A 25,418-nucleotide genomic window follows, 5' to 3' on the forward strand; every position below is an offset into this window, starting at 1 on the left:
TAAAATCAAACCCTTCAAATGCTTTTATTTGGTTGAAATGCTAGCATAACTTTTGAATATTCGTACTTGGGATATGGGATACTCATCGCAAATATTCTAAAATGACGATCGACACTGAAAAGCTTTGACCAACATTTCCACTGTCGTAAAATTCCAAGATTAAAACATTTTTTCGAAATTAGTTATCTATTTCCACTGCATATCGGGCACAGTACCTGTGAGCTTAAAATGGTTTTTAGTTTTTCACAAAACACTCAGCAATTTGTAAAAAAAAACAAGGCATCAGAACAGTCGGAGCGTTTGCTGCGACTTAGCCCCGTACGACCCGTAATCCTATTTCGTCCGTAACCATAATACGTCCGTAGCCGTAATTCGCCCGGAACCCTAATACGTCTACAACCCTCTAATGCGTCTGTTACCAAAATCCAAGTCAAGTTGGGCATGGTCAAATTTACTGAAAGTGTTCATTTTTAAAATAGCGCTTAGCGCAATTACGAAAGCCCGTACGAAGTACCTCTCAAATAAAACCAACAATTTACGACATTATTTTAGAAACCCAAAATTTTTTGCCAACTTTCCATTGGGTATTCAATTACCTCTCAAATGAAACAAAAACTAGCAAAATCGGTTGAGATTTACTCGATTTATGTGCAAAAAGCACTTAGGGCCGAGTAGCGGCCTTAGTCCAAGGGCCCGAATTTGAAACTTTTTTTGCCATCATTCTATTCGGCATTCAATTATATCTCAAATGAAACAAAAACTAGCAAAATCGGATGAGATTTTCTCAATTTATGTGCAAAAAACACTTAGGGCCGAGTAGCGGCCTTAGTCCAAGGGCCCAAATTTCAAACTTTTTTCGCCACGTTCTTTTCGGTATTCAATTACCTTCCATAAAAAACTAAATCTAGCAAAATCGGATGAGATTTACTCGATTTATGTACAAAAAACACTTAGGGCCGAGTAACGACCTTTGAGCCCTCCCAACAAGCCCACGTTGCATCTTACCCCAAAACAATGTCGTCAACAAACGTACAAACGTACGAAGTACTGGGGGCTTATAAGATTAATATGCCGTTTGTAACACGTCGAATTGGAGGCAGACAGTAAGGGCAAAGCATTTGGTTATGATCATAGATGACGAATCCGCAATAAAAAAAATGTCCGTCCGTCCGTCCGTCTGTGGCCCCTCTAGCTTGAGCAAATCAGAACCTTTTTTCAAAATTCTTTTTTTCCCCGATTGGTATCGACAAAAGTAAGGTCAAGTTCGAAAATGGGCATGGTAGGGTCGGCCCTTCCAGAGCTAGGGCCCTATAGGTGTTTTTCAGTCTTTCGACGATATCTACCGAAGTACGCACGCAATAGCTGCTTGTGATATTTTAAATGAAAGGTATTGACGAGTAGAACAAAGTTGCTGAACATTGTTTTTGGGTAAGATGCAACGCGGGCTTGTTGGGAGGGCTCAAAGGTCGTTACTCGGCCCTAAGTGTTTTTTGCACATAAATCGAGTAAATCTCATCCGATTTTGCTAGATTTAGTTTTTTATGGAAGGTACATCCTATACTGTTCGATAAAAAGAGCAAATTTTTCGGACAGCTTGTATAACAGTTGAGGAGATGTTTTTTTTCCTCATAACTTCCAAGCATACCTCCACGTTTTTTTTTTCAGGCTATGTCTTGTTAGGCATGAATCCGAAGGCGTTGGTGTTCTAAGATGAATATATCTTCTACCTACGGCTCTGGAATGTAGAGAATATTATTCGTAGATTATAAGCAAAGTGAAGTTTCATTGATTGGACTCCGGCTCAAAATGGCTGACGGTGTCAATAAAATTTTTCTTTTGACAGATTAAACCACAGCACTGCTCCTAGCGTGAACACTGAATTGACAAGTGTCAAATTTCGAGGCCTTAGTGATAAGAGCTACCTCTTAGGATTGCATTTTTGGACTCATACAACGAAAGAAAGTCATTTATCTTTACAAAAGAAACGTAAAGCTTACTGCGCATTCATCAGCCTTCGAATATTGTCTATAATTGCATTAGTGAGGTCATAGCCCTCGTCAACGTCCACCGAGGTTCCATCGATTCTGAGAAATTTGTTGGATGTCATATTTTCGGCCGTTTATCATCAAACTTTATTAAAGGTACTATTTGCTTCGAGAGTACTCCAACGATCCCATAGCCCATACACGTCCGTGTCCTCATCACCTTACGGAAATGAAATCCGGACTACGAAACCTCATTTTTCGACTTTTGGCCGCTTACCACCAGCCAGTTATGGAAGATCAAAAATATATGAGCCTAACTATCCATATAAGTCCCGGAAAGAATAGCACCGATTTCGGCCTGTCGAAATTCAAAAGAATCCTCGAAATAAAATAGAACTGAAGAAGCAGATCGAATGACTTCCATATTTTTGCGGAGTGGAGTCTATTACAATAACTAGCTCCCACCAATTGCGTTTTTTTAATTAAAAATTTCGATAAGCGGAGAATAAGTAAGTCGTGTTAAAGTTTTATCTTAATTTTTGTTGTCCAATTTTCTCGAAAGATTTCGTTTTTTTCTTAAAAAATTACCGTCATTGAGTAACTTTTTTCAAAATTACTCACCACAGGTAATACTTCACTTTCTGTGGGCAATTTTTCCAAACATTACCAATTACCAAAAAGATCATGAACTGGCGACCATATAAAAGACGAGCTATAGGTAGACCACCAGAGAGATGGACGAACGGAATTAAGAATATTGCAGGTACAAACTGGCAGCAAATGGCAATGGATCGTACGAAATGGAAAGAAGTTGGAGAGGCCTACATCCAGCAGTGAATAGAAACAGGCTGAAAAAGAAGAAGAAAAAGAAGGAGAAGAAGAAAAAGAAGGAGAAGAAGAAGAAGAAGACCAATTACAGCTGATCTGTTACCTACTGCAGCTGTAGTTTTCAAATCTTTTTCCTCAGTGTATGTTCATGCCAGAAGCAGTTCTGTGATTCAAGCAAAAAATATCGTAAGTCTAATAGAAACGGACCTAAATGAATTCAATTTCATTTTTTTATAAGTCGCTAGTGTGACATGTCCGTGTTTGCATTTAACTCTTCATTTAGACTTTAAGTTGACCCTGCTAAAGCTATTTTTATTTTTACTGCATCAGAAATGATAAAAATTGATATTTACGAGTACTAAAAATGTAATTTTAATAATTTCTCTAATTTGTCCATATGAATCCATCTCGCCTTCAGTTGAATATATATAATATTTCAAACATGTAGTTAGTAATTCATACACACCATACACATTCCAGTCATATATGGGCAAGTCCAAAGATAGTTGCGTTACAAATTTCGTCATCTGTGAGACTTTACTCTTTTTAAAGTAGGGAATCATAAAACTTACTGACATATTTCTGGCCAAATTTAAGTTTAAATTAAGACAAATTGTAATTAGATTCATTTTTCATTTTTACGAAATATAGCATGAAGAAGAGCTAGACCAAATCTCGAAATATAGCGAAAAAAGCGGTGTTTGTTTATTTACAAGAAACAGGGCGAAGAAACAGAATCCAACATATTTCTGGCCAAAGCATTCTTTAAATCGATTTTTCACCCTGAAGCTATGATGGCTCATTTTTGGCTAAACGGAGAAAAATGTAGATCTTTTTGTGGTCTACATTTTTCTCCATTTGACCAAAAATGAGTCGTCATGGCGTCATGATGAAAAATCGATTTAACGATGCCTAAAATGGCGGGTTCAGCCATATTCGTTTGCGAAAGTTTGCGGCCAGAGCGAAGCGAGGGCTACAATTCGGTCAAGGTGGAATTTCCTACTTCTCCCCGAGGTGAACACAACGTTTTTCATGTAAGCGTTTTGTGAAAATCCTCATTTTTGTCCACTTTGAACAATAGTCATTTACGTCAGACTGAAGTCTGACGTCCCAAAGTACTTCTCCGTATGACGAATTGAGTTTTGTAGGCCAGCTAAGAGGACCGAAAGCAAACATGTATATTTACTTTCACCTCTCGAAATGTAATTACTTACGGTTCTCTTAGCAGGCCTACAAATGTTTATTTTCTCAACCAATATGGCTGTACTCGCCATTTTAGAGGGGCAAAATTATAATTTTCTCACCTAAAATGGCGCCTCTCAGAATGACAACAAAACGTCATTTTCACAAAAGCAATAAGGATTTTCGCATCGCTAGCATGAAAAACGTTGTTTTCACTTTGGGAGAAAGTTGGAAATTTTATTTTCTTGATGTCTCTGAGAAAAACTCGGAAAAATCTCAATAGTAGTGAGACCTCAAACAGGTCTGAATCTGCTGAAATTAGACTTCCCACCCTCATACAAAAAGCTGTGAGGATTTGAGATTATTTTCACTCGGGCTGCACTCGGGAAGAAAAAGTTCTCCGAAATCGGTTTAGATTTAGTTTACATATCTCCAAAATGTCACAATTTAAATGGACTGTCCCATATATCGAATAATTTAAACCAAAACTTGCTATATCCGCTCACCCGAAAACCAAAGTAGTGTGTCCGTTACACTTTGCATGTTCAGCAGAAATAATTCAAATATTTTCGTTTTCTGTTCCACATTCCTTTTCCATCATATTCCACCGAAAAATATGTAATAAAATTTATGAGATTTTTTTTACTGTCAGTTCGGATGGCCACAGTGAAAAAACGCTACCGATGCCGCCTTTTTTTTCTTTAGTGAACAATTAAATTTTTGAACTTTTGGCACACTTTCCCCACCTGTTTCCGAACCGAAAAGCAACGTATGTCGTCGATGACATCATCGTTTTTCGTTTTGACGTCATCAAATTTGATACGAATATAATGCTCGCTCTCTCCTCTATTTATCCAGCTCCATAGAAATGTTCCACGAAAAAAAAAATGTTATTTAAAATTGAGCATGCGTTAATTTCCCCTCTTGATTTTCACAAAATTATAATAACCACCGAACTATGCGAAAGAATTCTTTAATCTCAGTTCAGATAGTGGTACCAAACTGCGGTGTTCGAGAGAAAACTAACAGAAGAAATTGAAAAAAAGTTCTTCTTTTGTGGAATATAAAAAATTATTAAACTTTTAGTGGTGACATTAGATTTAAAAATCACATTGAAGCAGACAGTAGAAAAATACGAACATTTCGAAATGAAAAATTAAACAATAAATTCAAATTGAAAATTGTTTTTTGATAAAAGGAAAAATTACAATTCGAATAAACAGCCAGTGTTCGAGTGTACGTGTGTTTAGGACAAAATTTTCCCGATCCAAAGTTATATTAAAGACAAAATCGGTGAATGATATGAAAAATTATAATTATACGAGTAACTAACTATCCGGGGACTTTGCTGATTTATTTGCTGATTACATAGGAGAGCTTTTTGTTTGTTTGGTTTTTTTTTGCTTTCAAAAAAAGGGTAAGCTTTTATCACTCCTCTTGTGTGTATACCGATTTCGATGGATTTATCCTTTTTCATTTCTTTTTTATGTCTGAAGCTTAAGAAAAAAAAAATATTTCAATTTTTCGGAATATTTTTTCTTTTTATATTGATCTAATACCAACAGAACATTAAATTAAACTTTAACTGACATGGGGTTTGTAAATGGAATTAATTTTTTTTTCATCTTACAAGAGAAAGACATCAATTGTACTGAATAATAGTTTTCCTGAAAATGACAAATCGGTGAAATATAAATGAAGACAAATAAAAAAAAACAAAATGGCGGAATAGGGATGAGTAGAGTGTATATACAAAAAGTTTCAGCGCCTAGATATAAACATATCCATCCACGTATGACGTGTATACCGAAGATAAATAGAACAGATATTGCGGAGGAACACTATACAATATAACTTAACGAGAGAGATGATAATTTTCTTCTTCTTTTTTTTGTGTGTTGGTTCTGTATTAATTGACAATTTAATTGCATACGGTGTGCCAAAATCTATATACCAAACATTCACGATCTGTATAGGTTCCTATTCAACCTAAATAAATTATTGTTAAAAAAAACGAAAAAATGTTTTTTTTGTAGTATCGTTCGTAACAATATACACGTTTGTTACACATATTCGTTTGATGCAATGCGGATGGTATTATACATAAATGTTTTTTTTGGGTGCAACACAATTGATATGCAAGGCAGGGGTAAAAGTAGATAGTAAGTCATAAATTCCAGTGGAGACAAGATGCGGCTAGAAACAGTATATGTATATTTCCAGCCGCATATCTACTCCAGCCAGTTTCGTCCATACACTTAGTCAACTCAATTTTGTTATTATTATTTTTTCGGGTTGGTTGGTTGGTTAGGAATTGTTTCTCGTTGTCGAAATATAGAGATACAGAGTGTGGATATATAATATAACGTATAGAGATGGAGTAGAGTAGAGAGAGGTATTATACTGACTGTACATATAATAAATGCGAACACTGAACACAGACGAATTTGTTTTTCGTTTGTGTTAAGACAAATTAAGTGTTTTTTCAATGGCGGACATTTTTTCACGGTGGACACTGCACTTAATGTGTAGCTGACATCCAGCACTACCATACCAGATTCGTATTTTGTTTGGTTTGGGCCTTGGTGGTTCCAATGCATTCGTTATTAGAAACAAGAAATTTAAGATCGGAGACGCACAGAACAGAAACGTGATTCGATTCGGATTTTTTTTTCTTTGGTTCGGTAAATTACTCGATTCATAGACACAATGTGCGAATAGTCTCTTCTTCACTATTCGCACACTGTAAGGTGAGGAGCATGAATTCCAAATATTATTTTACGGACAGTATTCGTTCAGAAACTGAAAATAAATGGAGGATGAGATTAAATGGACCAGAAGATGATCGTATCAGAAAAATTACGTAGTGGTGGCTTTCGAAATGTATTTCTCCAGTCTTTGTATCAGAATATTTATTAGATAAAATACTTTTTGAGGGGGAGTTGAGAAAAGCTCTGTGTATATGAAAAAGATTGTTCAACAGAATGAAAAAAGAAGTGTTTTTCTGCTGTATACGTGTATTAATAGATGTAATGCACAGGGATTTTCTTTATATTTTTTTTGTGTGGTATTAGAACAGTCACAATGTCATTCGGCAACTTTAAATATCATAGAAATTAAGTTTGATCAAACACAAACGGATTTTATTGTTGGCAGAAATCAGATCACAGAGAAAAAAACCCTCTTGAATAAGGAAAGCGTGACGCAAGTCCTTCATATTCTACTTACAGAAGAAGTGATATGCAAAAAAAAGAGTCACGATCAAAGCACTGATACTCAAAAATTGAAATTTACAGCCATTATATCATTTAAAAACACTATGTCCCACCTGTTGGGTGGGTCAGACCCCTTGACTGTCTGAACCTAAGTTTCTTAATATATTTTTTATTGGTTGATTAAGAAGAACTACTAGAACGGTCTAAATTTCTCATTAATAATTTAATTTGTTTAGTGTTCCTGAATATCTTCGTAAAGTCTTGGAACGTTACAAAACGATACTAATTTTTGATTCAAAGCTTCATTTTCTGTTACTGGTCTGGTTTTATGCTCATATTAGACCGTTATTGTCTATAAAATGATGAATGTCTTCAATAAAAATTAAACTCGTGTGAATTGCGACCCTCGCTTCGCTCTGGCCGCAAACTTCACACTCGTTAGTTTTTTGTGGTTTTTTCGCTTTTGTTAACAAGACAAAATAAAATAACAAGAAACAATTACTGAAATAGATCCAAAAATTCGTTTAGCAACAGCAGCTACATCGTTAAACCAATATAATCTATCTTGAAACCTAACCTCAGGAGTTCTGTGCTTTATCAAACTGACTTTATCAAACTGTGCTTTTTTAAATCGGTTCACAATTACCCCGGTTACGGTGTTCACAAAGAGCAGATAAGGCTTCTTTCGAGAACTACTACCAGATGGTTGAACCGATACCACCCATTTTCGAACTTGACCTGAGGATTTCAATACTTCGTCGATTAAAAAAAGTTTTTGAAAATCGGCTAAGATTTACTCAAGTTATCGTGTTAACAAAGGGCACAAAATTTTAACATTTAACGTTTTTTCATCACATTTCCATACATTTTTAATCATAGTGAACGTGTTACGTACGGTGTATTTTCTTTTGTAGAACCCATGACTTACAGTCAACGGAATAATCTAACGGCGACCCGTACGAAACACCTATCCGTATCAAAACTCTTTAATATGGAACCCTTCATCTCTCTCACTTCATTCTCTGCGCTGCTGAAAAGTTATGAGACTTTTAAAATCACTTGCATTACACACTCTTTTCCTTGTTATCATGTACAAGGAATTGCCGGAGGCAACCTTACGAAATTCCAATATTCCAAATCACGCCATATTAGCCTATATTTCACTATAAATGATGACTTTACAGATAAATATACTATTTTGTAGCTGAAAAGAGATCTATATGCCTGTAAATAGCTCAATATAGATGTATATAGATGCCCACATATATAACCCCTGAATCAATTACTTCTTTGTTATCAGAAACTCTCTAAATACCATTTTTCCAAGATATATCACTTTTACTAAAATCCAATATGGCCGCCGTCAGCCATTTTGTTTGGAGACCGGAAATAGTACTGACGCTTTACAGTCGTCAATACCTATCAAACAAAAAAATCATGAAATTCGGTCAAAGTTTACTCGAGATATTGTCAAAATACACCACGTTCACTGTACGGCCGAGTAGCCTGATATAAGCTCACTCCAAGAAACCTAGCTCACGCTCTGGTGAATCGAATTTCAAAGTCTTTTTTCCCTGATTGGTACGGTTAATCTACGGTTATCTAATACAGCGAAAGTAGACGAAATATGTTCAAATTTGGAAGCCCTAGAAGCAAAAACTGCTTGGCGCTCTGTACCTGGGTCACACCACATTGAGCTATATTTGGGCATATAGAGCTATATAATAGGATATTCATCTGTGAGATGTTTAGTTTATTTATAGTGAAATATAGCGATATATAGAGGGGTCACGCACTCTTCAAGATTTATATGGATTTAATTTGGGATTTACTTGGATATGAAAGATTCTTTGATTCACTCGGGAACAGTGTTCGCCAAAAATTTGCTACTTCGAAAACTAGTCGGATATATAGGTGTTTAATGGTTATTTGGATCACAAAGGACGAAAGTAAAAAAATTCAACCATGTGCGAAGTTTGCAGCCCGTGGCCGAAGGCCAGGGCGGCAATCGCACTGGTTGAATTTTTTTACGTCGTGCCATGTGATCCACACAACTTTTCATTACAACAACTACGAAAACTGTAATTTGAGCTTCCTTATAATGTTCCAACTGATGAAATTTTCCGAAATAAGCTGAAATATGCGGGGGTCCAGGGGGCGGGAGCCCCCTGGTAAAAGAAAAATTTATAAATTATTGGCAACGTTCTTTTCTATCACAACAATCACAGTGATCACAACGACACCAGACGGAACACATGTTGTTGCTGTCATTTACTTTCGCATCCTCGCTTGAGGGGCGAAAGTATTTTCGCACCTCTTGTGATGTCGTGGTTAACTGAGAGTTGAATTTTTATACTTTCGCATCTCATTCGGGAAGCGAAAATTACAACTTTCGTAGTTGGTGTAATGAAAATAGGAATTTATGAAATTTGACTTCGTACGGGGCTGTCGATATTTATTTGATGACAAGGCAAAGAGATTATAACTGATTTTAAAGGGCGAATAGCTTTTCAGTAGAGAAGAAAACGAAGAGATTCTTATTATAGGCTTTTGATACGAATAGGTGTTTCGTACGGGTCGGCGTCAGCTATGTTTGAAATGGTGTAAGAGCAAAGGAAAATCAAAGTGACTGCCGCACCGAGAAAAGGCAGTCACGTATGAAAATAAACGTTTTTCCATTATTTAAAATGACATGGGGAAAACGGGGTTTGGAAACAAGTTTTTCTTTTTCTTTTTCCTTTTCAAGGTTTCCTTTTAAAATGCCCATAACATGAACCGCACTATATATACGGGCTACAACGCTAATCAAAACGTTGTATCAACCTGTACACATTTATGAAGCTTCTCCTTGAACAAAATTTAATTGCACCAAAAATTCCATAAAGTAAGAAAGAAAGAAAATTGTTGAGTGAAATGCACGTCGTATATAGGTACTAATTGAAACTTTCCACACAACATCTTTTTTTTTCACATTAAAGTAAACTAAAAATCCATTTTACGCAATATGGACATTATTGTTAGAATATACTCAACTCACTATATAAGGAGACCATATGGTGAATTTTAAACATTACACATAACGGAAGTCAAACATAAAGTTCTGCATTAAACCTTCTGTAGCGTATATATGGACTATATATATATGGAAAAGTGTGTATAATGTCTGTGTGTATATGAAACTCGGTAACATGAATAAGAAATATTGTTTTTATAGGATAGAAAATGCCTTTCGAAAACAGAAATAAACCACGTCCATTTTTTATTAATTTTAACCTTTTCCCAATGAATAAATTAGATCAAATAATATAAAGGAAAATTCCCCTACGACCGGTTGTCATTACAACCGACGACGTGCCATATTGTGGTCGGTGGTAATGTTGATTATAACAAATTTTATTTCGTTAATTCGAAATTTGTTTTCTTTATTTATAATAATGCCACCAATGGTGGTGGTGTTCTTCTTCAACAACGGTTACCATATTACTTTTCCTTTATGATGGGGCGATGCGGTCATAATAAAGTTACTGTGACGGAATTTAACTCATTCTTGCCCTTTTTGATATCGTAATTAGCAGGATTATTATACGCAGGTTGACAGTGTAAAATAGTATTTTTGGCTCTTTTAGGAAATATGCTGAAAAAATCATTTTCCTGTCGAGGTACAAACAACGTTTGGTGCACAGAACAACTGAAATAGACCAACTCTCAAATAATCAATTAGTCTACGACAATTCGTGCGGGAATAGTACATTACATGCTGGTTTGTGTGACAGCCTTGGCAGCCTTGCACTTGGCAAAAAAAAATTTCCTAACCAGCATGTACGTGTATGGTATTTTACTCGTTAAGCCCTGCTGGAAGTAACTTTTCCTGCAAGCACCCGTGACGGAAAACGACTGTAACGAGTAAAATATATAAAATTTCATTCTCGCTTTAGATTGACAAAAGTATACATTTCAGTGCTGTGATTAATAAAAAGTCGTATTTCAATTGTCCGGTGCACAAAATGCTATTTCATGTGCACGTTGTGTTCTGCCTTATTGTCTTACCACCTTCAATAGGCAATGAGAAAATTGTGCTTTCTTGACGACTTTTTTATTCTTTTTTATTGTTATCAACCAGGCGTTGTAAGTCGTGTCTAATACCACTGGCATTTAGAGTCATTCATCAGAAGTTTATTTTCACAAATTCACAAAAATTCTCAAACATTGTTAAATATTCTCAAAATTCTCAAACATTTCCAAAATTAATTCCCAAATAATAAGCCATGAAAGACCTCTATTCGCGAAGCGTATTTCTATCGGCAAAGTAGAAGAAGAGAAAACGATAGAAAATGATTGCCGTACTACCGCTCCAGGGTGGATTAAGGACTCAATTATACTGTCTTTTTAGAATCAGGGCCGACTAAAACCAGATTAATTTATCAGAAATGGGACTTAGATGACAAGGTTTTTGAAGTCAAACTAAAAATTGGGAACCTCGAACGTAATGTGCTTTATGTGATTAGGCAATGTCAATGCATATTCCATATGAGCGAAGTGCCATTTCCATTGAAGTAACACGTAAAAGTTTTGGAGTTCCTCCATCGTCTTAAAACAGGTAATTTTGTGTATTAAAAATTTCATAAGAATAATATCCACTGACCGTTCAAATATTCAAACGGCAGTGTTTTCACTTAGCAATAGCTATTGCTAAGTGAAAAGACGTCTGCGTCTCTACAGACGACATCTTCAATTCAGTTCCATTGTAGGGAATATTTGAGAATTTTGGGAAATAATTCCCAAATTGTCTATGAATTTCTTCGTTTCTGGGCCCATACAACCTAGAGTCTCGAAGGCGAGTGGTGTTAATAAATAATTTTGTTTTAGAGAAATATAATGGTTATGCTTATGTCTCTCAGCTTTGTCTGCGATTGTGCGAGCTTTCTTTGAAGAATCATTAATATAAGAAGCAACCATAGTATCCCTCACAGTCACATCCCACAAGAGTGATTTACCACGGTATCAACGTCATGCCGTCTGGTCTTTTACCAAATAATTATTCCCAAATAATAGGCCCTGCGTCGAATGACACTTCTAGTGAGAAAACTGCACTTTCTCTCCAGTGGGGAAAAAAATAGAACTTTTCTCAATGGAACTGTCACTTTGTTTTATGTTTTGAAAAATGATATCACGAATCGATCTTTCCGTTTCGTGGTTTTGTGTGTTGACCTCTGGGAGAAATATGTTATTCTAACTCGAACCGTCGCTCGCTTCGCTCTGGCCGCAAACATCACTCTTTTTGGAATTTCCTATTTTCTCCCCTCGGTAAACATATAACTATTTCACACTAGTGCCAGGGGAGACTCCCATATATTGAGCTCTGATTCAAGCATTAACATAGAACATATTTGGAAACTGATGGTATCAGAATAGCAGGGGGTCCGAAATCGGCGATTCGATCCGAGTTTATTTACGGGTGCTCAATAAGTTGTGAAACGAACATGAAAATCGAGGAAATAGCAGACTGTCGATAAATTTGAGAATACTAACAGATGTTAAGGTGTCTTGTTAAAGCAGCAGTCTAAAATTCACATATAAATGCGTTACGGACGTTCCATACAAAATAAGAAGCCAAATGACCGTTAAAAAATCTGTTCTTGTGCCTCCTATTATTGGATTGCGTTGAGGATAGCCAAAAGAAACTGATCTAAAGATTTTTTTGTGCACTCACTTCGATCAAGTGTGTAGACATTGAGTCAAAGTAGATAAATAAAATAGCAACAAATAGCGACATGATAGCTAACGGCAGTAGATTCGAATATTCTATAAAAAGACTTTTTCAAAAGAATTCTCCGAAGTTTTCTAGCTCGATTTTACTAGAAATCTCAGCTTCTCGAACTAAGGCAAATTTAAAATGACTGCTACGTCAAGATGCCAGCCCGTGTGTGTGTGTGTGTGTGTGTGTGTGTGCTCGTAAGAAAGCCTACAACGAAATATATTTTAGAGCCTAAGAAAGTGCATTGCACTCGATGTCAAAAACAACCATTTCATGTCCGCTTCCATCGCACTGTAGTCATTTTTAGTTTGTAATCGTTCGTTGTTTGCAGCTCAAGGCTTGCAGAGAGCTTTTTAAAGCTAATCACTTGACTAAGTCTATCTGCATATTTGTGTGTACTCTAATAGAGTACTACTCTATGCAAGATCAAAGAAGAGGTCAGACAGTCGAAGAAGTTCCACGGACACCTTTTGGTGACTCGTCCGGTCATGACGTAATTTCGAATGTATTAACAAGTCCTATTCGACAAACAGTGACGTTCTTCAAAGTCAATAAATATGCACATCGAAATCATAAAACAAAAAATTTTCCTAATCAATCCAATTTGTCGAATTGCATTCGGTTCCACATTAATCCGTTTCAACACCCGCTCAATTTTAAATTTTAATTGACGTAATCTAATTTCCTTTATAGGCCCGTTCGATATAGTGATAGTTCAAACAACAGTTAACTGCAATAATCAAATCTTTTTATGAGATTAATGAATGATTTTATCCGTCGAGCTAATAGATCAAAACTCATAGAAACTGAATGTTGGATTTATACAATTATAGGAACAACAGACTAACGAATGCTAATGAAATAAACGTTGGGAATGGGAATGGTGTTGGTGTATACAAAAAAAGTGATAAAATCAATTTCTTTTTGTACACTGATAAAACAACATACGTCAGGTATGTACAAAATGGCTGGCACAAAGCTTCACTTCCGTCTTACTTCGGATGCGGATGCTGTTAACGTATGACACATACGACGTACATATCCTCGTGATTATTCGTATCACTCGTATGTGTACACCGTGCACACGACGGACATGTCAAACGTTAGCAGCATACGCGTCCAAAGTAAGACAAAAGTGAAGCTGGCTGCCAGCCATTTTATAAATACATGACGTATGTTGTTTTATCTGTGCATCAATCGAATATTTATGTTGTTTGTAACAAGTTTTCCAATAATTACTTTACAAAAATTTCCTCCATTCTTGGCTCGCCTCCCTCGAAGTACTCATTATGTGTATGCCAACAAGCAGGTATTTCCTCATCTATCGAAACTGTGGACGTCATTATTGGACGGATATAGTCGAAAATACTCTGTCAAACGAAAAATGGTCCTTGGAGAGGTTCAAATGCTTTCAATAGAAAATTCTCAAAATCTAAGGCAATTTTCCAAAAATCCTCTATCCAAGAAATTTTCAAAAATTATCTTGAAAATCCAGCAACAATCGTTAAAACCTCTCGTGAGAATTTACTCTTTGAAAATCTTCAGTGAATTTTCTTTCATTCGACTCCCTCTACTCCATTTCCAACACCTGATTTTCGGTCTCAACAGTCCTAATTGAATTGGGTGTGCCATGATGTGTATTATAATCATTGAACACAAAAAATTCATTTCAATGCAACGCTTCGGCAAATTTTTTCCGCATCAGTGACTCCATAACGCTGCTGAACTATCAGACCGTGATAGTATGTAACACACTTTTGTTGTGGAATATTTTTAAAATTAAAATTCAGATGAATTTTGCGGGTTTTATATGCTTTACAATTTATAGAAAACTGAAGGGACATTTTGTTGTTGACTGAGCCGATGCAAGGAGAAGCGTAAAAAATATTTGATTAATCGATTCTGCGGAGCGCGAAAGAAACCGCGGTCCACAAAAAATTCTAGTGGTCCACAGACCTCGAAAAACTTATGAGGTCTATGGAGCACTAGAATTTTTTTTATGGACCGGTTTATGTTCGTTTGTTAATTCCATTGCCAGGAAAAATGTTCGCAACAAAAACCGATCGTCCAACAACTTTAAATCATTAAAAGCATTTTCTTTGGAACAGCAAAAGGAAAAAAAAGTTTTTCTTTTATTTAGTCATTTAAAGCTGCAAATATAGGTTAAGCGTACGGATACACCTATAATTCAAAAGCCAAACAGGAGGTGAAATGATTTTACATCTGTGTATTCACATTGTACATACATATAGCCTGGTAATGAACAAATAATATACGACTTTTAAACCTGTAATATCCAACGAACACCGAACAAATAAAATTTGTATGTTCTGCTGCTATGTGTATGTACACATAAGTCAAAAATTTTTCGCTTATATACCCTTAATATTCCGTGTGTACGACGGTATACACAATATATTTACATATTTAGTAACAGCGATGTATAAAAACATCGAGCAAACATCCAAAATACTATACTGGGTTGGATCAAGGACATTCAAAAGATACTACAACGGTGTATCCAGAACAATGGGAAAAGAAAATGAGAAAAAGAAAATCTATACGTGAATTTTCGCCCATCATACAATCTAGATATGTATATACGTACATGTCTCTCGCTCTGCTGTATATGCTGCAGAGTTTAAATGTATATATATATCTATGTACCACCATGTCAATACATAACACGAGTCGTACCGGTAAAAGTATATAAAAACACCTTTTCGGAGGAATTCATTCTACCCATGTAAATATATATTCATTCCACACTTGGCAATATTCATTCCTTACACTTCATCGTCGCAGAATGAACATATTTACATGTGTATAGAATGAATGAAGCCTTTACACTTCTTAAATCTATGTACATATATGATCTGAAGCACACTTCACGGAATATATTATTTAGATATATTATGTTCGATGTGTTCAGCGTTTCCTTCTTCATTTTTTTAGGGTCATATTGGTACATACAATAGACACACCATCTTCTGCATGGTACATATGTATAACATATTATGTGTGTACCTTTTAATGGGATAAGCCGGAACACCTCAGTCAAATAATTTACGAAGTGACTAATCGCCCGCGTGTGTGATTAGTTTCCTCCACACTATTCGTCCACGCGTGCGATTTTTCTAATACAGACTATTCGACCGCAAATTCATATTTACATTACACTGTAATCCGATGAGTATTAGCGCATTACGACCGAGGTTCCAAATTTTCATTTTGACGAGTGGGAACGTTATGGCCCGACACGAAGGGTAGGGCTGTATTCTTACTCGTCAAAATAAAAATTTGGAACCTCGGACGTACAGTGCTTTACGTGCTTCTGGTCGGTAAATGCGAAAAATGTACTCAAAAATTGAATTTACCGAATTTACCGCGGATCAACCTGTGAGCGGCCGTGAAGAATGTCCGGGTCAAAAGTCTTTCTTTTCTGCCTTTAAAAGCAATTTATCAAAAACAAACCGGGCCATAAATTCAACGTACCGGTTGCCACATGCTAAAAATTGTAATAAACCCCTTAAAGGACTGTCGTAATCAAAATAATGATCCCATTTATAAACTGTCGCGTGATCAAACTGATGAGGCCTCTTACAAAATGGCCTACAACAATCGATGCTCCATTGCTCCATCATGTTTTGTAAAAGCCAGGATCATCGATGTTAATGCTTAATTTCCTCTTACTCCGTTTACGCTCCGTTTAGCTAAACCACGCCTCTTTTTTATTGTTTAAAACGTAAACGGAGTGCAAACGGAGCGTAAACAGCGTAAGAGGAAATTAAGCATAAAGCTGGAATCGCAGACACTTCATTTATCACGCCGTTATAATAATAATGCGCATAGAGAGAACTCTCTTTGTGCGCATGCGTATTTTCTACCCTAAGCGGCGAACAGCTTTTGGGCCTTAATGCTTAATTTCCTCTTACCAAAAAAGTACTCCGTGTTAGAGACAAAATTCAACTTTTTCAATTTTTGCTTTGTTTATTTGACTTAACAATGTACAAGATCGCTCTCAATAGAATGTCAAAATGAGTATTCTCCCATCAAGCTCAGTTAAATACGCTGGTTTGTGCCCAGTTGCCTGCATTTTTATAAACAAATTTCGACGTATCATCCATTGTTAAGTAACTGGTCATTTTCTTCTCTTTTACGCTCTTTTAACACTGTATAGAACAAAATGATAAATAAAAGTGAACAGCAAGGTTGAATTTGACGTAATACAGAAGTCGCAGTAAATATTTGAATTTTTTTTGATGAAATCATTTAAATTGGTTAATTTGCAGTCAGAGTCAGAATTGGCGCATTGAATTGTGGTACAGTATTTTCGATGCACTTTTAGACTGCAAAATATTAAATTGAATTAAATTTCACACAGAAAATGTGACTGTAGTAGTAGTAGGTACGATTGACAATGTAATAATGAATGCATTTACAGCCGTCTCCTGTAGGCTATTAGCCCGTACGTGGTAGAATAGCGTTTGGGGCACCAATAGCACACGCGGGCGAATAGCATCGGCCAATAATTTAATGAAAATTAAACGAAACAGTATTAAATTTCCCGACAAATATTTTCTTGCGGTTAGTAGCAGCCAGCCACCGAAAATTTTGGACGTATTTTTTTGAGGATAGGACGGTTTTAGGTTCATGAAATTATCAATTTACATTTTTTTGTTGATGCTTTTTGTTGCGTAAATGTGTTTGAGGGTATACAGGATGAACGTATCATATAGTATAGCAAATGGAAACTGAGTCTGCCGTTTTTAAGTCGTTTAGCCAAATTGATTAAAAGAATTGTGATAACTGTGATAATTGCGACACCAGCTCTTTTTGATTGGGCACTAATCGAAAATGTTTTTCAGTCGTTAGTGTGCGTGAAACTCATTTAGTAGCAATGTAACATTTGTCCATGAAGAAGGTCGACTCAATAGCGCAGTGTGTAAGTCGTTAGCCTCACACTGAATTATTGTGCTGAAAGTTCGTAAGTTCGAAATCGCTGACACATTAATAAAAAAATTATTAATGCTATGTGATATACGAATCCAACGAGCGAATACATCAGACACCAATCGCCATCTATCAGCAAATGGTGGGAACAAAAAGCTCTTCAGTCAGCAGTCAGCAAGCGATTTAGTAAGGTGCTTGGCTACGTCGTAGAAGACATTCTCATAGAATTTCTGGTCGGTATTATCATGGGAAAAGCTCTTCAATCAGCAATCAAGCAAGCGATATAGTAAGGTGCTTGGCTATGTCGTTGAAGAGAATGTTCTCAAGGTCTGGGTTGCTGAAATACAGATGTCGCAGTGAACGATGCTACCATCATCAAAATGAGATCCAATCAATGGAATGGAAAAACTCACACACGTTCGGCTGGTTGTCTCTAACAGAGAGACAGTTGGTAACATTTGTCATCAATAGTAATAAATTAACATATAAGTTAAGATTGTACTATAGCATACCAATAAAGGTGTCAAAACATGGTTTCATGCCATGTTTTTTTTAAAAAAAAAAAAATGAAGAAGGTCTACGAAAATCACAATTTTCAATCTTATGGCCTACGATTATCCGATTTCCCGAATAATCTTCTATTCCATCTGCCGCAGTGCTGATTTTTAGGAAAAAAATTCTCATATTTTCCGGAATTTTCCAACATTTTTCCTAATTTTCCCAACTATTTTTTTTGGAAAAATGCAAGAAAATTTTTCTCAAAAATATTCCCTACTCTGACGTCCAAATTCCATGGATAATAACGGGGTTGGAAAAGCACTTTAAATTTGTTTCGACAATTTGTACCGATTTAGTTGAGACGAGTTTTAGTTTTATTTGCATTAGATTGACTTTGATCAACAGTGACAATTAGGTACGAACAGGATTTCAACCTCTTCCACACAGAACGTAACTCTAAGAAAAAGTTATTCGACGAATTCATGAAGTGAGATATACAGAAATATACTCAGTATATTTCCGTATATCTAGCTTATTTTGACAACTGTGAGCAGAAAAATAGTTCAATTTCAACTCGACGGATTTTGATCAGACAAACTTTGCCACTTTGTGAAGCAAATTTTTTTTGGTAAAATTTGTTTCTAGAAATTTTTCGATCAAATTTTTGCTTTTACAATTTTTGCGTACAAGCACAGAATGGGTCACCTACAGTGATATCAGTTGTTTTCGAATAATGCGTCACTTTTACTCTTTTGAGTGTTTTTGACTGATTTCAGTATAGAGGTTATGATGAAAGAGAAAGAAATATTTTGACAAGTATCCCAAGACAACTTATATTTAACTAGTCTTCGGTTCTCTTGCTCTGATCATAACAGTCTATACGGTGTTTAAGTAGAGGAAATATAACTGATATCGGGGTATAGCTGTCACAATAAAGTGAGCTGAAAATTTGAATTTGCGTGGCAGTATGTTTTCATGTGAAAACAATTTTGAGTTTTCTTCGTTTTAATTGCATGTAGATGTAGTGTGTTTGACTTCAAAACAATTGAATAGTAAATAAACTATAATCTTTCATTCGGTTGAATTGGTCTTTCCGAAATTTTAATTTAATTTTGTTTGCAAAATACAAAACAAATTCAAATTTTGCCTCCTGTTTTGACAGCTATACCCCGAGATCACTTACACTTGATTGGTCAAAAAACTCTCTGCTTAAACACTGTATATCGAGTATAATCGTATACGTTTACATGATCTCATGTTATTAAAAATTGAAAAGCTAATTACTTTAGGGGAGTCCTGAGATCATTGGCTACACAATGGCATTTTGTTTGACAATAAGTCAAAATTTATGTTCTGTTGACAGTTGTCATTTATACTCAATACACTCAATATATCTCGAATATAAACTTCTCAAGACTTGGAATACCCTCTTAATATAAAATTGTCATAAGGGGCCTTCAATTAGTGTGCACACACCTGAAACTGGAAGGAGGATTCCGAAAATCGTGTAAAAATGTGTGGTTCAGAGGGGGAGTTTTCAAAAAGCGTGCGCACTCTTTTTACGAAACATTTTCTTAGTTTAACTTTGAAATTTTGAGTTATCCTTCAATTGATTGTAACAGAAATTCTCTCTATTATATCTCGTAGCGCCGCTCTTCCGCTTCAGACTAGGTCTTATTTTGATGTAAAATAGACACCGCCAAAGACTGTCCCAAGCCAGTTTGAAAAAGAGTGGAGGGAATGAAGTTTAACGAGGACGTAGCAGTATATAAGATAGGATTAGATAGATCAATCTTAAGGCTGAATGAATCGTGAGCTGGAAGCCGAAACTAATTAGGGTTAAGGGACCAACGTTGAGGTGAAACAACACGATCAGGAAGTCCAAGGATAGAACGATCACAGAATTCTTATTAGCTACTAGGTTAAGCTTTTAAAGGACGTCCTTTAAAAAAGACGCCAATAACCTTTTACTCAGATAGGTTCAAAAGAATGGGCAAAGCTTTATGGAAAAGAATGTTCAAAAAGAGTAACACTACCCCGTCGGGCACTGTGCACTTTGATAGGCAACGACCATTTGCATTTGCAATACAATTCGATATGTGTACAAAAATGCTACTTCATGTATAAAACTTCATAAGAGCACGGAGAAATTCAAAATCGGCCGAGGTGTAAGGCAGAGTGACACCATTTCACCGAAATTATTCACGGCGATTCTGCAGAGTGTTTTTAGGAAGTTAAACTGGATTAAAATGGGAATAAAGATAAATGGAGAGTACCTGAGCAATCTCCGCTTCGCTGATGACATTGTACCGATAGCAGCGAATCTAGGTCAGGCTCAGCTTATGCTACAACAGTTAAGTGAAGAGGCGAGCAAAGTTGGCCTCAAGATCGAAAACAAAAGTCATGACCAACATTATCGGGGACGATAGTGAAATCAAAATTGGTGACACAGTCATTGAACGAGTCGACAGCTATGTATATCTAGGACATAAACTGAAGTTAGGTCTGGACAACCAAACTGCAGAAATAAGACGTAGGATTGGTCTTGCATGGGCAGCGTTCGGAAAACTCAGACTCATTTTCAAAAGCAAATTGAATAACAGTCTGAAACGCAAAGTTTTCGACACTTGCGTCCTTCCAGTGCTCACTTATGGAGCGGAAACGTTAACTTTAACGAAAGCATCCGAAAATAAATTGAGAGTGACACAAAGAGCCATGGAACGGAGTATGCTTGGAATAACACTCAGAGACAGAATGACGAATCAATGGATTCGACAACAAACCAGGGTCGTTGATGTCATGGCAAGAATAGCATCTCTGAAATGGAGCTGGGCGGGACATATTGCAAGAAGGACAGACGAACGTTGGACCAAAAAGATCATGAACTGGCGACCATATAAAAGACGAGCTATAGGTAGACCACCAGAGAGATGGACAAACGGAATTAAGAATATTGCAGGTACAAACTGGCAGCAAATGGCAATGGATCGTACGAAATGGAAAGAAGTTGGAGAGGCCTACATCCAGCAGTGGATAGAAACAGGCTGAAAAAGAAGAAAAAGAAGAAGAAGAAGATGTATTCTATGTCGCTTCGTAGAATTTACTGTCACTGCTGGAAGCGATAATTGAAAAGTATCGTTTGTTTTCTGATTTTGAACGATTTTTCAACTTTGTAGCCACGATAATTGCTTATAACGAAATCAATATGCACCAAAGTGCAAGGAACGTTACAAGATGGTGCTGAAAGAGGCTCCTCAACATTAGAGGGCGAAACATCCGACGAGGTCCAACTACTGTTCCTGCCGCTAAACAACATGGATTTCGTCACCTGTGAAACAATTCATGCCGGAAAAGTTGCAAAAAGTAATTCCATTTATTATTCTGATTTCTAAACTTCGGACACATCCATCAATTTCTCGTAGAATTAATTTAATCAAATTAATTTTGTAGACCCGAGTAGAATCGGGATTGTATTTCCAGTTACTTTGACTTTCCGGTACAGTGCGTTCGTATATGTCGAATCTTCTTCTTCTTTTTTCTTCTTACGACCATATGTCGAATAGTCGTAAGAAATATTAAATTTTCTAAATTTACTGAGCATATTTACTAAGCCTTTAAATTTTGCGATTCTGTCACCGGTAATGGCAAGGGTTCGGATAGTCGTCACAGTAAACCATTTCCATTTACTTTAAAGTTTTGTTCAAAACTTTTCTCTTCTGTATAGAACGTAAAGGATCTGAATGACTGGAGTTTGAGGGGGAGGCGTCTATACCAAACATAACATGTACATTAAATTCTAAACAAAACAATTAACGCTTTCATTAACATTACTATTTTATACCCCATCCCATACCACCACTAAAATATTTTGTGGATGTTGTGTGTATGTACAAATGCGAACAAAAACAAAACCCTTTTCATTAATTCATTAAAATGATTGACGGCTCTGTAGGTAGATTATTGTGAGTGGAAAATATTTGAATAATTTTTTTTGTCCGATGTACGTTCGTAAATACGCACGATTAAAGTGTTTAACAAACAGTTTCGTATTTTATAATGGTATAGATTGATGGACAGGACGATAAATCAAATGATTTTCTTGAATAAGGCTGTCCACGGTTCTCCTGGCAATGTTATTGTAACACTCTCTATTGATTTGGCCACGTAATGATTTGAGGTCACATTAAATCGATACGTAAATTTGGTAGCTAAATTAAAATGAACTTTTATCTAGAGCATATGGCACGATGGCATAGCTAATGTCGAATAACCATTACATAGTATCCAGAGTCTGTAGTATTCAGTGGTAATCGTTACTAAAATTGAAAGTATTCAAGTATCAGTTAAAAAACCCTTAAAGTGTAGATGTGACGCAAGTCCTTCATCTTACTTACAAAATAACTGACATCGCTGAGGTGACGTATTGTGCGTCGTACGCAAAAGTTTTATCAACAAAAAATTGGCACAAATAATTTGAGATAGAAAATTTTACAAAAATAAATTAACGTCACAAGTGGCAGATAAAACTTTTGCGTACGGCACACAATGCGTCACCCTCAGCGATATCAGTTATTTTGTGAGCAAAATATAGGACTTGCGTCACATTTACCCTTTAAGGGTTTTTTGACAGATATTACCACTTTTGTAAGTATGTTGTTTCGACAGCATCAAAAAACCTTATGGAAATTAAAAAATTCTAGAGAAATCAGTCTGAATACCAAAATCTTGAAACCAATTTTGGAACACCTCACCTTTATCGAAAATAACCCAAATCCATCAAAAAATACAATTGAAGTTAGGAAGTGCCAGAGGAATCTCTTGTCATCCCAAAATTTACGAACCAACTTTGGAACACCTCACTTTTATCGAAAATAACCCAAATCCATTGAAAAATCCGGTGGAAGTTAGAAAGTGCCAGAGGAATGATCTGTCATCCCAAAATTTAGGAACCAACCTACGAACACCTCACTTACATCGAAAATAACTCAAATCCATCGAAAAATTCGACGGAAGTTAGGAAGTGCAAGAGAAATCATCTGTCATCCCAAAATTAAAGAACCTATCTCGTGAAAGTTAATACTTACTGATCCCCACAATTTTCAACAAGAAACACATCCCAAAACAACACACACCTTTCACCACATTACCGTCCATATCATACACCAAAATATACAACACACACACACAAACATACAAATTGGCTTTTGGCTTTATGGCATTTGTGTGGAGACTTTGGAGAGCTCCAGCTCAAAAGATATGGATTTTTTCCAACTTTTAAAAATTCCATTCTTTTGTTTGGGCCATTATTAGCCTATAACCAAAATTTCAGGAAAATCTATTGAAACATTTAGGAGTTGCTGGATCCACTTTTCCATAGGAACTAACTAACTAACTAACGTAGGCAATTATCTGAGGAATTTTCTGAAAACTCCAAATTTTGCTTATTTTCATACAAACATCAATATTTAGAAGTTCAATATCTCAGTCAGTTTTGAAGCTGCAGTAACGTGTGATAGCTCGTTGAGCTCGTATAAATCTTAGATTCTAGATATCCTAGTTTGGGCCATTGAAGCCAAGGGAGAAAAGTAAAAAAATTGCTTAAAACATGCTCCGCTGTCCCAAAAAAAAATTAAAACTTTTTTGGTAGTGGACTTGCGTCACGTCCGCTTACTAACGTGCGGGCGTGATATTGTTCCTCTTCTTACAGCTGCGCTTCGGTCTCACAGGGGAAGTCAGTGAAATTTAAACATGAATTCGCTTTAGCTGTTTTTCAGCTGATCCACTCATACAATCAGAACTGCGTATACGTCGTTATTCGGTTTTACCACTACCACACCCGTGATTGTAACAATTTTTATTTGAATGAGTGGACCCAGCTAAAAAAAACTGATGCAAATTCATGTTCAAATTTCAGTGTCGTCCTCTGTAGTTCGTCAAAACCAGGAGAGGGATTACGACATCAGTTCTCTTTTCTCAATTCAATCAAAAACTCTACCGATAGAGAACGATTCACTATCTCACTAAAGATGTCGCTGCAACAAAACCAATGTCAACAGAAAAATAATTAATTTTTTACCGACGGATCTTAGTCAAATAAAATGTCTGAATCAAACGACAGCAAACGTTTTTTGAAACCCTTATCATCAAGCCGATATAGTGCCGATTGAAAAACTGATTACTGTTCCGGAGTCCTAAAGTTATGCGCTATACGAATGAATATTATTTGACTAAAATCCGTCGAGTAAAAAATTAATTATTTTTCTGTTGACATTGTTTTTGTTACAGCGACATCTTTCAGTGAAATGGTGAACAGTTCTCAATCAGAAGAGTTTTGATAGAATTGAGAAAAGAGAATTGAAACTGATGCCGTAATCCCTCTACAGGAATAAAATGTTTTCCCATATTTTCTTGAATTTTCCTACAATTTCAGACCCACATTTTCTTAGATTTTTCTTTATTTCCCGAAAATTCGGGAAAATGTTGGAAAATTTGGGAAACTATATGGCAACATATTTTCCGAAAAACAGTCCCTGACAGTTTCTCAGTCAAAACAAGCTGATTGTTAGCTAATTTATTAACATTTAATAATATTGTAAAAATGAATTATTTGTAACTCTCAACCAAAAACTAATAACGCTCGAATATTACCAACCATATTTTAATCATGCATTTCCGGCAACGTTGTGCTGCTGTCACCAAATGTGAGTTATATTTTTTAATGTGATAATGTCAGCGACGAAGCCTCTGATGATGATGATGATGATGTTTTGATAAATATGATGATGATGGTGACTGTATAACCGGGCGATGCAATTTATTGTTTCTTTATTTACTTCGGTCCCACCTGTTGGATGGGTCAGTTTCCTTGCCTGTCTGAATAGTTTTTGTATTAGTAATGATTTATTGATTTATTTCAATGAATTGAAGGTTTGATGGCCACAAAAATATGCTTAGTAATAGAACTGCTAGAACAGTCTTGATCTCTCATTGTTAATTCAATTT

General features: G+C 36.0%; 1 protein-coding gene across 2 annotated transcripts in view; it reads left to right on the top strand.

Annotated features, from left to right (window-relative positions):
- The first annotated feature begins 4,970 nt into the window (after positions 1 to 4,970).
- The window catches only part of LOC119075169 (acetylcholinesterase-like), a 56,133-nt gene continuing 35,685 nt past the window's right edge, over positions 4,971 to 25,418 (top strand). Inside the window, exon 1 of one of the 2 annotated variants that reach the window (XM_037181563.1) lies at positions 4,971 to 5,412. The gene's annotated coding sequence lies outside the window, so the exon portion shown is untranslated. The remainder of the gene's footprint in view (positions 5,413 to 25,418) is intronic. The other variant, XM_037181565.1, reaches the window with a different exon arrangement.

This window comes from Bradysia coprophila, unplaced genomic scaffold, assembly GCF_014529535.1.
Source record: "Bradysia coprophila strain Holo2 unplaced genomic scaffold, BU_Bcop_v1 contig_193, whole genome shotgun sequence".
In the NCBI taxonomy this organism is placed as follows: Eukaryota; Metazoa; Arthropoda; class Insecta; order Diptera; family Sciaridae; genus Bradysia; species Bradysia coprophila.